The sequence below is a fragment of the Oncorhynchus gorbuscha genome, linkage group LG15, assembly GCF_021184085.1.
Source record: "Oncorhynchus gorbuscha isolate QuinsamMale2020 ecotype Even-year linkage group LG15, OgorEven_v1.0, whole genome shotgun sequence".
Taxonomy (NCBI): Eukaryota; Metazoa; Chordata; class Actinopteri; order Salmoniformes; family Salmonidae; genus Oncorhynchus; species Oncorhynchus gorbuscha.
Window position 1 is genome coordinate 51,291,786 of NC_060187.1, and position 12,722 is coordinate 51,304,507.

Here is a 12,722-nt window from a genome sequence, read left to right on the forward strand (position 1 = left end):
TATCATCATCCATATCATCGCCCAGTAGTGGAGGACAAACCCAGTGTTAGCAGACTTTTGTTCCAACCCAGCACTAACACACTTCAAAAAACACACAGCCTTCAATTGAGACACATTTTTGCATAAACAAGTGTATTAAAGCTGGACTGGAACAAAAGCCTGTCAAATCCCTGCCATAAAGCGACAGATTAGCTGACAGTGCCATCTCTCCATAGACATATTCTATAATGAGTCTCTTTCCCTCCTTGTTTGCATGGTCGTGTTCACTAGTCACGAAACAAAATAAAACAATCCCAAACTAAATGAAACGGGGATGTGCTGTCTTGACCTTGTCCAATAAGCAAAAAAATATTTGTCATTTTCTGTTGCATGTTTTAAGATGCAGTACCCAACTCTCACCTCTGGAGGTCACTACTGTCCTGCCCTTGAGGCCTGAGCTGCCTTTCCCCCTCGGCCAGCTCCACTTCCTCTTCACCTGCCACATGATCATCACCCTGTACTTTCCTTTCACTTCTGGTTGGTCAGCATCTTCAACCCTGCAATGAGACTGTTTTGTTAAAACTGTCTTTATTTCGTTTTAGTTCCTTTCGTTATAGGGGGTCTTGATTTTGAGCCATGTGTTGGATTATGTTACCCACTGATATTGGAAATTAAATGAGAGAATATAATTTAAAAAACAGTTGATGATTAAAATACCTCTAAATTAGATTTTTTTTCAATGATAAATGATGGATTAAACACTTAAATTGCAATATACTTGGGATATTATCTGCATGCTTTTGGTGATTATCACAAGACTTCTTTCTATCTTAAAACATGAAAGTACAACCAGGCTGCATCGCAGTAGTCTAAACCGGTTTCTTCTCCTTGTCTCTCCTTTCTCCATCTGTACTGACAGTTAAGAACTACACATGTTAAATAATACTCCCGAAAGCCATCCTTCATGTTAATTTGTTTGTGGCCTGTATCAGTAAAAATGAAGGCTAAGAGATAAGGAGAGAAAGCCACTTTAGACTATTGAAATGGACCCCAAATGTAATAAAATGGCCACTCACCTATGGCGTCCACCATGCAGGCCTCGCACGTGTATGCCTCCGCCTCCAAGGGGATGGCGTTCTGGAAGCAGTGTAAAAGAGATGTACCTGGAAGATGTACTGCACCCTGGAGCACAGTCTCTGTCGCAAAATGGTGGGAAACACATGGACATACACTTGCTATTGTAATATATTTTATTTGCACATTCATAGTCATTGTCCTTTGCAATACAATTATACAACTTAATTTGTAAACTTAAGGCAATGAGTGTAAGGGCTGCAGTGGTTTATCATATAAACACACAGACAGAAGAAATTATGTAAACATAAATAACAACAGTGTTGTAGCAGTGTGATTAGGTTATTTGTCTGTCAAATGAGTAAAGACAGTAAAAATATATATAAAATAAATATATATATATTAATCCAACCTCAAATGTCTGCAGTGGCGATTTTGGCATGTAAATCTTGGTGGGGCAAAAAATATACAGATGAAGTCGGAGGTTTACATACACCTTGGCCAATTACATTTAAACGTAGTTTTTCACAATTACTAACTTAAATCCTAGTAACAATGCCGTTTTAGGTCAATTAGGATTACCACTTTATTTTAAGAATGTGAAATATCAGAATAATAGTAGAGAGAATGATTTATTTCAGCTTTCATTTATTTCATCACATTCCCAGTGGGTCAGAAATTTACATACACTCAATTAGTATTTGGTAGCATTGCCTTTAAATTGTTTAACTTGGGTCAAAGGTTTTGGGTAGCCATCCACAAGCTTCCCACAATAAGTTGGGTGAATTTTGGCCCATTCCTCGTGACAGAGCTGGTGTAACTGAGGCAGGTTTGTAAGGCCTCCTTGCACACGCTTTTTCGGCTTTGTGATGGCCACTCCAATACCTTGACTTTGTTGTCCTTAAGCCATTTTGCCACAACTTTGGAAGTATACTTGGGGTCATTGTCCATTTGGAAGACCCATTTGTGACCAAGATTTAACTTTAACTGATGTCTTGAGATGTTGCTTCAATATATCCACATGATTGTCCTTCATGAAGCCATCTATTTTGTGAAGTGCACCAGTCCCTCCTGCAGCAAAGCACCCCCACAATATGATGCTGTGCTTCACGGTTGGGATGGTGCTTGCAAGCCTCCCCCTTTTTCCTCCAAACATAACAATGGTCGTTATGGCCAAACTGTTCGTTTCATAAGACCAGAGGACATTTCTTAAAAAGTACGATCTTTGTCCCCATGTGCAGTTGCAAACCGAAATCTGGCTTTTTTATGGCGGTTTGGAGCAGTGGCTTCTTCATTGCTAAGCGGCCTTTTAGGTTATGTCGCTATTGTCATGTATTGTCATGTTATGTCTTGTTCCTGTTCTTTCTCTTCACTTCGTTTCCCCCTGCTGTTCGTATTAGGTTACCTTCTCTCCCTTTCCTTCCCCCAGCTGTTCCTCATCTCCTCTAAACTACCTCGTTTACTCTCTCCCACCTGTTCCCTTTTTTCCCTCTGATTAGGTCTCTATTTCTCTCTCTGTTTCTGCTTCTGTCTTTGTCAGTTTCTCGTTTGATTCACCCTTGTCCCGTCCTGTCGTAATCTGCCTCTTCATCAGATGCTACGTGTGATCAGGTACCTCTGTCCTCTACAACCCGTGCCTACCCGGAGAGACCAGCAGTCTGTTGCCGCTAACCCTGCTATTCTCCTCTACTGCTAGAAGGGGACTCTCCTGTATAGATCAGAGGACTATATGATTTATTTTGTCGCCCTCTCTGCGGATTGTCTATTTTGTCTATCGATACATCTGAAGAGGATGTATGTATTCCCTGTGTTTGGACATTAAATGACTCTGTTTCTGTTAAACCGCTTTTGGGTCCTCACTCACCTGCATAACAGAAGAATCTGACCAAGAATGGACCCAGCGACTTCGGATCCTCTTCACTCAGCCGTCGAGATCCAGGGAGCGATGCTAGGCAGACACGACCAGGAATTGTCTGTTGCTCGACATGCCGTTGAGACCCTGGCCGCCCAAGTCTCCGACCTTTCGAAACATATTCACCATCTCCGCCTCGATCCACCGGCCACTTCCAGGGCTTCCGAGTCTCCGGAGCCCAGAATTAATAACCCGCCGTGTTACTCTGGGGAGCCCACTGAATGCCGCTCGTTCCACACCCAGTGTGATATTGTGTTTTCTCTCCAGCCCAACACGTACTCCAGGGGCACAGCTCGTATCGCCTACGTCATATCTCTCCTTACTGGACGGGCTCGTGAGTGGGGCACGGTAATCTGGTAGACGAGGGCTGAGTGTACTAACCAGTATCAGAACTTTGAGGAGATGATACGGGTTTTTGATCGTTCTGTTTTTGGGGAAGAAGCTTCCAGGGCCCTGTCTTCCCTATGTCAAGGTAATCGATCCATAACTGATTACTCTATAGAGTTTCGCACTCTTGCTGCCTCCAGTGACTGGAACGAGCCGGCTTTGCTCACTCGTTTTCTGGAGGGTCTCCGCGCGGAGGTAAAGGATGAGATTCTCTCCTTCTCTCCTCGCTTTCTCGGCTTTGTGAATTTCTATCGTCGTTTCATCCGTAATTTCGGTCAGGTGGCAGCTCCTCTCACAGCCCTTACTTCTGTCAAGACGTGCTTTAAGTGGTCTGTTTCTGCCCAGGGAGGTTTTGATCTCCTCAAGAAGCGTTTTACATCCGCACCTATCCTTGTTACGCCTGACGTCTCTAGACAGTTCATTGTCGATGTTGACGTGTCAGAGGTGGGCGTGGGAGCCATTCTTTCCCAGCGCTCCGCTTCTGACGACAAGGTCCACCCTTGCGCGTATTTTTCTCATCGCCTGTCGCCGTCGGAACGTAACTATGATGTGGGAAACCGCAAACTGCTCGCCATCCGCTTAGCCCTAGGCGAATGGCGACAGTGGTTGGAGGGGGCGACCGTTGCTTTTGTCGTTTGGACTGACCATAGGAACCTTGAGTACATCCGTTCTGCCAAACGACTTAATGCGCGTCAGGCTCGTTGGGCGTTGTTTTTCGCTCGTTTCGAGTTCGTTATTTCTTATCGTCCGGGCTCTAAGAACACCAAGCCTGATGCTTTATCCCGTTTCTTCAGTTCTTCTGTAGCCTCCACCGACCCCGAGGGGATTCTCCCTGAGGGGCGTGTTGTCGGGTTTACTGTCTGGGGAATTGAGAGGCAGGTAAAGCAAGCACTCACTCACACTCCGTCGCTGCGCGCTTGTCCTAGGAACCTTCTTTTCGTTCCCGTTCCTACTCGTCTGGCCGTTCTTCAGTGGGCTCACTCTGCCAAGTTAGCCGGCCACCCCGGCGTTCGGGGTACGCTTGCTTCTATTCGCCAGCGTTTTTGGTGGCCTAATCAGGAGCGTGACACGCGACGTTTCGTGGCTGCTTGTTCGGACTGCATGCAGACTAAGTCCGGTAACTCTCTTCCTGCTTCTGCTCCTGCCCTTGCTGTGTCTCAGTCTGTCCCCAGCCACCGCATCTCTCCTGGTCCTGTTCCTGCACTTGCTGTGTCTCAGTCTGTCCACAGCCACCGCCTCTCTCCTGTTCCTGGTCTTAGCCTTGCTGTGTCTCAGTCTGTCCCTAGTTGTTACTCTCCTGGCCTGTTTGGTCCTGATTGCTCTAACTCTTACAGTTCTCTACCCGTGTCTCATTTTTATAATAGTAATTGCACTAGATTCCCTCTTCATCGTTTCCCGTTACGGTCCTGAGGAGAGGAGTTGGGTTCTTTCTCGGGACGTGCTGGACCGTTCGTTGATCAATGATTTCCTCCGTTGCCGCCAGGGTTCCTCCTCGAGTGCGCCAGGAGGCGCTCGGTGAGTGGGGGGGTACTGTCATGTTTTGTCATATATTGTCATGTCTTGTCCCTGTACTTTCTCTTCTATTAGTTTCCCCCTGCTGGTCTATTAGGTTTCTTTCCCTCTCTCTCTATCCCTCTCTCTCTCTATCGTTCCGTTCCTGCTCCCAGCTGTTCCTCATTCTCCTAACGACCTCGTTTACTCTTTCACACCTGTCCTCTATTTTGCCCTCTGATTAAGTCTCTATTTCTCTCTCTGTTTCTGCTCCTGTCCTTGTCGGATCCTTGTTTGCTGTTCGCTGTGTACTTGTTCCGTCCTGTCGTGTTTTTGCCTTCATCAGATGCTGCGTGTGAGCAGGTGTCTCTGTCAGCTACGGCCTGCGCCTACTCGAAGCGACCTGCAATCTGTGGCCGCTTATCCTGTTATTCCCCTCTACAGACTAGAGGATTTCTGTTATTCCCCGTTTGGACAGTTCCTGTTAAGGATTCAGGATTTGTTATTTTCTGTTTGGACTTGAATAAACTCTGTTTCTGTTAAGTCGCTTTTGGGTCCTCACTCACCTGCATAACATAGCTCTTGCACTTTAGCAAGCCTTTATTCATATATAATAAACAGATTTATTGAATTCTCTGTGTGGTCTATTTTAAAGGGCACAACAGGCTTCTGAAATTCAATATTGGTACACAATTTCTGTTTAAACTATCAAAGAGATGCAAAAGGCACTATTTCCGTAGAATGGCCCAGCTATTCCATTGACAAACACAGAGAAGTACGCTGTCCATAGCATAACCCATGGTATAACCCCACCACCATAGACAGGTGAACACCATTCACAGACACTAAGATAATAGAGAGCCAGTTAAGATTTATGAAATCATATTTAGGCTGGGATTCAGACAAACTCAGATTAATGTGCGCTGCAATTTACTTTTAAAGGTGATTTCTGCTTGAGTCTACATGTGCAGTGTATATTTGTATTTGTTTTTAACTAGGCAAGTCAGTTAACAACAAATTCTTATTTACAATGACGGGCTACCCCAGACAACGCTGGGCCAATTGTGTGCCGCCCTATGGGACTCCCATTCACAGCCGGTTGTGGTACAGCCTGGAATCAAACCAGGGTCTGTAGTGATGCCTCTAGCACTGAGATGCAGTGTCTCAGACCACTGCATGACTCGGGAGCCCCTGAGTGTAACCAACTCTATCCCCATAAAACGTCTGGGAAATTGCAATTACAAGTCTTGAGCTGTATGCAGGTCTATGTTATCTATGTTGGAATGAATCCCGGCCTGAGTTTGGAAATCAGAATTATGAACAAGTTCACTTGAGGGTCTCCCTCTTTTACTAGCCCCACCCTTTCTTGTCAGATGATCGGTTTACTCCCAAAGACACAGTAGATAATGAGTTAAGAACATTGCACTTTAAATAACATTGTAATCTTACCATCATAAACTATCGGTTTGGGTGTGAATGCAAGGCAATATGAGATCATTTTATGACCTAAACATTGCTTCTTTATTTCAAGGCAATTGTGGTGTGTGTGTGTGTGTGTGTGTGTGTGTGTGTGTGTGTGTGTGTGTGTGTGTGTGTGTGTGTGTGTGTGTGTGTGTGTGTGTGTGTGTGTGTGTGTGTGTGTGTGTGTGTGTGTGTGTGTGTGTGTGTGTGCGCGTGCGTGCGCGTGTGTGTGTTTGTGTGCATTTTTATTTTTGCTTGTCTACTATACAATTAGCGTGTACAGTATGTGCTGCAGTTCACCATACCTTGTGCTTTGGCGCAATGTAGCACAGAGAACACTTCATTTACCGAAGGTAGTGTTGCATTCGTAGACCACTGCGTTGTCTGAGGCCCACTGTCTTAGCGTTAGCCTTCACTCCGCAGTGGTACTCTGTAGCCGTGCTAGCGCTGTCTTTTATTTGCTCATCAACACTGTCTATTTGGCACAAAACAAACACAAACACTCTCAAATGTGTGTGTAGGTGTAGGATCTTAATTTGATCACCCTTTTGTTGAAGAAAATGTTTTTTCCCTGGATCAACCCCTACAAAAATGTCCATTAATTATAATCCACACAATAATTGACATTTCCCATTGTTACAGGATAGAACATTTCCTAATTAAGGTCCCACATCTGTACTGTAATGACCTTTCCCCAACACCTAGGAACCTCGCTAAGAAGGGAATCATTGACTCCCTCACTATTTTTTTTCCCATTAATTTCCCATTCATTTTGATGAATGTGATGAATGTGAGAGAACCTGGAACGGACACCAAAGACACTGGAAATTCTTATCCAGATGTCGAGAATTCAACTGAGTAGGAAAACATTTTGGGATTATGTTTGGCTACAAGTCCGAACCTTAACCTCTATCTGACCATAAACCCAATTTCAGTATTTCCTGTATTTTACCACAATGGTTACATTTTCATTTTAAATGTCAACTGCAATTTAAGCTGTGTAGGAACATTCTCCCACAAAAATACCAAGAGGATTGTACTGAGCTGGAGAAGGGTGGAATGGGACAAGATACAACATGTCAAGAGAACAAAGCATGCAGAACACACACACCCATCTCCCACCCACCACATTTGAGATTTTAGTAATATAGCAGACGCTCTTATCCAGACCGACGTATAGTTAGTGTATTCATCTTAAGTGGGATAACCACATAATCAGACGTAGTAAGCCAAGCTTAAAAATTTAAAAAACATATTTAAACATTTTTGTAAATGGTACAATCTGAAGAGACGAAGAAGTGAATTGCTATTTATCTAATCATTTAGGCATTTCTGAAAACCTCATATACACCATGCATGCACGCACGCACGCACACACACCTTTCATTAGCCTATTTGAATTAGCTAATTAAAACATTGTTGTCCACGTTCATTTTCCACAGCCAACACTAAGCAAGAGCAAAATCAGACAACCATATAATACAATAGTTTACCTATTCAATTGCTCATTCTTTTGCATTCTGTGAGAAAATAATATTCCTCTTGAGGCACTATCAAATTGCGTGTGCCGTGCATGGAGAGAAATACACATGCCCAGTTATTGTAGCCTACAACACACCTTTGAAAGCAGTTTTGATGGCCACTGTTAAAAGAGGAGGGTCATTGAGCTTTCTATTGTTACTACATTTTTATGTGACGTGTTGGTCCTTTCATGAGCTGGAATAAAAGATCACATATATTTTCCATTCTCACAAAAAGCTTACTTCTCTTAAAATGTTGTGCACAAATTTGTTTACATCCCTATGCGTGAGCATTTCTCCTTTGCCAAGATAATCCATCCACCTGACAGGTGTGGCATAACAAGAAGCTGATTAAATAGCATGATCGTTCGGTCTAAGGCACTGCATCTCACTGCTAGAGGCATCGCTACAGAACTTGGTTCGATTCCAGGCTGTACCATAACCTGAGGTGATTGGGAGTCCCATAGGGCGCGCGCACAATTGGCCCAGGGTAGGCCGTCATTGAAAACAAGAATTTGCTCTTAACTGACTTGCCTAGTTAAATAAAGGTACAAATAACAAATTCCTTACCTTGTGCTGGGGACAATAAAAGACCACTCTAAAATGTGCAGTTTTGTCACACAACACAATGCCACAGATGTCTCAAGTTTTGAGGGAGCGTGCAATTGGCATGCTGACTGCAGTAGTATCCACCAGAGCTGTTGCCAGAGAAATAAATGTTTATTTCTCTACCATAAATGTTGTTTTAGAGAATTTGGCAACCAGACTCGCAACCGCAAATCACGTGTATTGCGTTGTGTGTGCGAGTGGTTTGCTGATGTTAACATTGTGAACAGAGCGCTCCATGGTGTCGGTGGGGTTATGGTACAGTATGGTCAGGTATAAGCTACGGGCAATGAACACAATTGCATTTTATTGTTGGCATTTTGAATTGTCGTCCCATTCTTCCTGCCGCCATCACCTCATGATTCAACATGAAATTGCACAATCCGGTGTCGCATGGATCTGTACACAATTCCTGGAAGCTGAAAATGTCCCACTTCTTCCATGGTCTGAAAACTCACCAGACATGTCACCCATTGAGAATATTTAGGATGCTCTGGATCGACGTGTACAACAAAGTATTTCAGTTTCTGCAAATATCCGGCAACTTCACAAAGCCATTGAAAAGGAGGGATCTGTGACCAACAGATGCATATATGTATTCCAAGGCATGTGAAATCCATAGATACAAACAATATACAATATACTATCATAAATATAGGATAGTAAATATTTAGGATTCTCAGTAAAATCATTGAAATTGTTGCATGCTGCATTTATATCTTTGGTCAGTATAAAAAGTCACCAGAACGGACATTCTTACAGTCATTATCACCCCAAAATTGTAGATCCCTCCACGACCTGTATAGTATGCAGTGATATTACTTATCCTATCCTAGGTATTCCTTAAAGAGGTGGGGTTTCAGGTGTCTCCGGAAGGTGGTGATTGACTCCGCTGTCCTCACGACGCCAGGACAGCGGAGTCAATCACCACCTTCCGGAGACACCTGAAACCCCACCTCTTTAAGGAATACCTAGGATAGGATAAGTAATCCCTCTCACCCCCCTAAGTTTTAGATGCACTATTGTTAAGTGACTGTCCCACTGGATGTCATAAGGTGAATGCACCAATTTGTAAGTCGCTCTGGATAAGAGCGTCTGCTAAATGACTTAAATGTAAATGTAAATGTAATATGTGCTTTTGTCAGCATATATTTAGGATAGTATATTGTATATTATACCAGTCAGCAGATCTGAGACAACTGGGTAGGTGTAAGTGTAACATGGTTGGTTATGTTTCCACTTGCCTCTAAAGAAATTTGTATTTAATGTTCAAGCACTCATATTGGTTGGTTCAATTCCGATGACAATAAAGCGTATTGTTATTGGCCCCGCTTGTAGATAGGAGGAGATCGCGAACGTCAGGTCTCCGCATGCTATTTTATAAATGTATTTCTCCGTAATTAATATTACCTGATTAAGCTAATCATGTAAATGTAATTAACTAGAGAGTCGGGCACCACGAAATAACATTTATAGAGCTGTTATCTTACGAATAAACTCTTAAAGGCCTAGTAATATTTTACATCAATAGCAGTCAATATCAATCGTCATCTTAATGCAGTCTCATCTGAAAGTTGTAAATTCTTTTATCTGCACGAACCCTGGCCAACAATTTGAATCAGCAATACAAAATTGGGTTTAATTATTTATTTACTAAATACCTCACACAGACTTACACATACACACAATTAATCATAACTTGATTACAAATTACGTCATAAAGGAAAACGTCCCTAGCGGGCGGAACAGGCATGACAAAAGAAAAGGGGCTGGGTTTGAGTGAAATAGCGGGAAGACTGAGGAACAAAGGGAAGAAGCTGTGCTATCGTAAATACAATATCTTATGCATTCTAAATTACTGCCCATTTGGAAGAGAAAAATGCAGGAAATATTTCCTCTGAGCTGCGCTTCGGTAGGTTGGTGGTAGATGGAAGGTCGTGCTGCCCAACTGAGTCCTTTGAAGAATGTCTCTGGTGGTTAATTGGATACGTTGTAGTAACGTTGTTGTGTGGTAGACGAGATACTCTGTCTGTTCCTTCCTAACCTGCGTTTGCAGCTGCGGTTGCTAACTCAACGGCTAGGAGGTATCACTTCTGTAGTGAATAAGAGTTCAAAGTTCATACCATTCGCAACCAAAGCTCACGCTGATGTTGGCTTCGTTCTGTAGTTATCATCTGAACCATTCTGACATTGGACCGTCGTCCTACATCCCCGTAACAGGAAGTTATATTGTTGTCAAGGCTTTATATTGGAAAGGAGAGGAGGGCATGTTTGAAAAGTTTTATAGCCCATGTCCCTTCACAGGGTGGGTCACTGATTGAGCAGCCCTATCTTATGAAAACCCACATCTCACATTTTAGAAGCTAAAATCACATTTCAGCCCATCACAAATAATTATAAATAATGAACAACATTTCCATGTGAATCCGATAAACTCTGATGTGTAGACTTTCCACTGTAGAGGTTATGTCATCTTATCATTGATGAGAATGTCTCAGATGACAACCGAACTGACATCATATTCATTAAGTACCACCGCATATGTTCAATTGTTCGGATTACCAGAATATAGTTCATTTCCCCCCACCTACTGATGTTCCCAGAATGTCTATATTAACCAAGGGTTTTTCAAATGTAACCTCAGTAGGGTAGAGAGAGGAAAAAGTGTGGAAGAGGTATTTATGACAGTCATAAAACTACCCCTCAGGCCAACGTCATGACAATACTGTATTCTATTTTTATATTTTCCACTGTGTACAGGTTTGCTATACATTCCTGAATTATACATGTGTGGGTTTATGGTACCTGTTAGGAATTGAGGGGCTTTCTGGGATGTGCTTTGGTATATGATTGCTGTATATACGTGTGCTAGATAGCATGCACCGATGTAATGGTCACATGCTAACACAGTTTCATGCTACAGATTTTACCATCGACAGCCATCAACATCATTAAGCCCTGCACAACTAACATGCTGTTTCCTATTTAATCACATAATAAATAACGCTCAACTGCGACCACCGACTGGGGTGATTTCTTTGAACTTAACACAATGAAAGGAGAGTACGATTAACAGCTTTTATATAAGCAATAGGTCCACTTAGTACAGCATTCAGTCCTAGCAGATCTGTGAAGGGCAGTAAATGAAACGCAGCCTAGGTTGGTAGTACATGAATGGATGTATAGTGGGGGGAGTTTAGGGTGAAATAGTGTAGGCATTCATCCAACCCTAGAGAGGGAGAGGTAAGGGAAGGTATCCATGGCGAGCACTGTCTCCTCTCCTGACCTTCCTTCCATTTGGCCACTCAGGATGCGAGCGGCCAACACAGTGGACACACCCACCCCTGAGTGACAAATGAGATGACAATGATGTTGTTGATAGGCTTCACCCTCATTAATGTGCTCTAAAAAATAACCAGGGCATCTTCATCTTTTAATCTTCTTTCTCTTTTAATTCAATCACAATTAATAACCTCTGAAGTACAGAATCAATATTAGGATAGACACAACTTTCTGATAACTAACAATGTCCTAATATGGATGCTGTAGCAAATGTTACAATCTGAAAAGACAAAGAAATTAATTGCTATTTAACTAATTTTGTAGGCTTTGCTCAAAACCTCTCCTCAGAAGTGATATTTGGGAACAAAAAGCAACAGACCTACAAATGAAACAATCTTGTAATTTTAGAAGATTTAAGTGAATAGCGGTAACTCAAAAAATAGAACTTCATGATAAAATAACTCTTGTGCAGAGTGGAAATTCTGCCTGCCGACAAGAAATCACTTAGACCTTTTCTGCCTCTAAGTGTGCATCCCAAAGCAGCTCTTGTTATGCAGGTGAGTGAGGACCCAAAAGCGACTTAACAGAAACTGAGTTTATTAAAGTCCAAACAGGGAAAACATAATCCTCAATCTTAACAGGAGATGTCCAAACAGGGAAAACATAAATCCTCTAGTTGTTGAGGAGAATAGCAGGACAAGCGGCAACAGGCTGCAGGTCCCTTCGGGTAGGCGCGGGCCGTAGCGGACAGAGACACCTGCTCACACGCAGCATCTGATGAAAAGGCAAAACACGACAGGACGGAACAAGGACACAGCAAACAAGAATCCGACAAGGACAGAGGCAGAAACCGAGAGAGAAATAGAGACCTAATCAGAGGGCAAAATAAGGGACAGGTGTGAGAGAGTAAACGAGGTCGTTAGGAGAATGAGGAACAGCTGGGAGCAGGAACGGAACAATAGAGAGAGAGAGGGATAGAGAGAGAGAAAGAAACCTAATACGACCAGCAG